Genomic DNA, 2776 nt, shown 5'->3' with positions numbered 1-2776 from the left:
CACACTTCAACAAATTATTACTTATACATGTAGTACTCTTACATACATGCAGTACTTTTACACACAAAAGTACTCTTACACAAACAACAACAAAAAAGTATAACAACAACAACTAACCTCTCCTTGAACCGACACCTTAACGTGGTGGAGGGGTTTGAGTGCCCGAATGATCCCGGGAGCTATGTTGTCGGGGGCTTCATGCCCCTGGTAGGGTCTCCCAAGGCAAACAGGTCCTAGGTGACGGGTCAGACAAAGATCGGTTCAGAAGCCTCTTATGATGACAACACGAACAAGGCAGTTTACGTCGCCCGGATCGGCGTCACCGGGGCCCCATCCTGGAGCCAGGCCTGGGATGGGTGCTCCATGGCGAGCGCCTGGTGGCCGGGTCTTACCCCACGGGGCCCGGCCGGGCACAGCCCGAAAGAGCGACGTGGGGCCGCCCTCCCGTGGGCCCACCACCCGCAGGAGGATCCATAAGGGGCCGGTGCAGAGAGATCTGGGCGGCAGTCGACGGCAGGGGCCTCGGCGACCAGATCTCCAGACACAGAGACTAACTCTGGGGACATGGAATGTCACCTCGCTGGGGGGGAAAGAGCCTGAGCTTGTGCGGGAGGTTGAGCGATACCGACTAGATATAGTCGGCCTCACCTCCACGCACAGTTTGGGCTCTGGAACCCATCTCCTCGAGAGGGGCTGGACGCTCCACTTCTCTGGTGTTGCCCGCGGGGAGAGGCGACGGGCTGGTGTGGGCTTGCTGATAGCCCCTCAGCTCAGCCGCCACGTGTTGGAGTTTACCCCGGTGAACGAGAGGGTCGCGTCCCTCCGCCTTCGGGTGGGGGACAGGTCTCTCACTGTTGTGGCGGCCTACGGGCCGAACAGCAGTGCAGAGTACCCGGCCTTCTTGGAGTCCTTGGGAGGGGTACTGGACAGTGCACCGACCGGGGACTCCGTTGTTCTACTGGGGGACTTCAACGCCCACGTGGGCAATGACAGTGACACCTGGAGAGGGGTGATCGGGAAGAACGGCTTCCCCGATCTGAACCCGAGCGGTGTTCAGTTATTGGACTTCTGTGCTAGCCACGGATTGTCCATAACGAACACCATGTTCAAGCACAAGGGTGTTCATCAGTGCACATGGCACCAGGACACCCTAGGCCGGAGGTCAATGATCGACTTTGTTGTCGTGTCATCAGACCTCCGGCCGCGTGTCTTGGACACTCGGGTGAAGAGAGGGGCAGAGTTGTCAACCGATCACCACCTGGTGGTGAGTTGGATCCGCTGGCGGAGGAGGAAGCCGGACAGACTTGGCAGACCCAAGCGCATTGTGAGGGTCTGTTGGGAACGTCTAGTGGAGCCCTCTGTCAGTAGGGTATTCAACTCGCACCTCCGGGAGAGCTTCTCCCATGTCCCGGGGGAGGCTGGGGACATTGAGTCCGAGTGGACCATGTTCTCCGCCTCCATTGTTGATGCGGCTGCGCGGAGCTGTGGTCGCAAGGTCTCCGGTGCCTGTCGTGGCGGCAACCCCCGAACCCGGTGGTGGACACCGGAAGTAAGGGATGCCGTCAGACTGAAGAAGGAGGCCTATCAGGCCACTCTGGCTTGTAGGTCTCCGGAGGTCATCGAGGGGTATCGGCAGGCCAAGCGAGCCGCGGCTCGTGCTGTCGCAGAGGCAAAAACCTGGGCCTGGGAGGAGTTCGGGGAGGCCATGGAGGAGGACTATCGGTCGGCACCAAAGAAATTCTGGCAAACCGTCCGGCGCCTCAGGAGGGGGAAGCAGTGTCTCACCAACACCGTTTACGGTGCGGGTGGAGGCCTGCTGACCTCGACTGGGGATGTCGTCGGACGGTGGAAGGAATACTTTGAGGATCTCCTTAATCCCTCAGTCACGTCTTCCGAAGAGGAAGTAGAGACCGGGGACTCGGAGGCTGGCTCATCCATCACCCAAGCTGAAGTCACTGAGGTTGTTCGCAAACTCCTCGGTGGCAGGGCTCCGGGGGTGGATGAGATCCGCCCTGAGTACCTAAAGTATCTGGATGTTGTAGGACTGTCTTGGTTGACACGTCTCTGCAACATCGCGTGGCGTTCGGGGACCGTGCCTCTGGACTGGCAGACCGGGGTGGTGGTCCCTCTGTTCAAGAAGGGGGACCGGAGGGTGTGTTCCAACTACAGAGGGATCACACTCCTCAGCCTCCCAGGTAAGGTCTATTCCAAGGTACTGGAGAGGAGAATCCGACCGATAGTCGAACCTCGGATTCAGGAGGAGCAGAGTGGTTTTCGTCCCGGTCGTGGAACACTGGACCAGCTCTATACCCTCCATCGGGTGCTCGAGGGTTCATGGGAGTTTGCCCAACCAGTCTACATGTGCTTTGTGGATCTGGAGAAGGCTTTCGACCGTGTCCCTCGGGGTGTCCTTTGGGGGGTGCTTCGGGAGTACGGGGTCCGGGGCCCTTTGCTCAGGGCTGTCCGGTCCCTGTATGACCGGAGCAGGAGCTGTGTTCGCATTGCCGGCAGTAAGTCAGACCTGTTCCTAGTGCATGTTGGACTCCGCCAGGGCTGCCCTTTGTCACCGGTTCTGTTCATAATTTTTATGGACAGAATTTCTAGGCGCAGTCAGGGGTCGGAGGGTGTCTGGTTTGGGGACCACAGGGTCTCATCTCTGCTGTTTGCAGACGATGTTGTCCTGATGGCTCCATCAAACCCGGACCTGCAACATGCACTGGGACGGTTTGCAGCCGAGTGTGAAGCGGCTGGGATGAAAATCAGCACCTCCAAATCC

The sequence above is a fragment of the Eucyclogobius newberryi genome, unplaced genomic scaffold, assembly GCF_026437365.1.
Source record: "Eucyclogobius newberryi isolate DKJ021-1_F unplaced genomic scaffold, fEucNew1.0.hap1 SCAF_1, whole genome shotgun sequence".
Lineage (NCBI taxonomy): Eukaryota > Metazoa > Chordata > Actinopteri > Gobiiformes > Gobiidae > Eucyclogobius > Eucyclogobius newberryi.
This window is presented reverse-complemented; position numbering follows the sequence as displayed.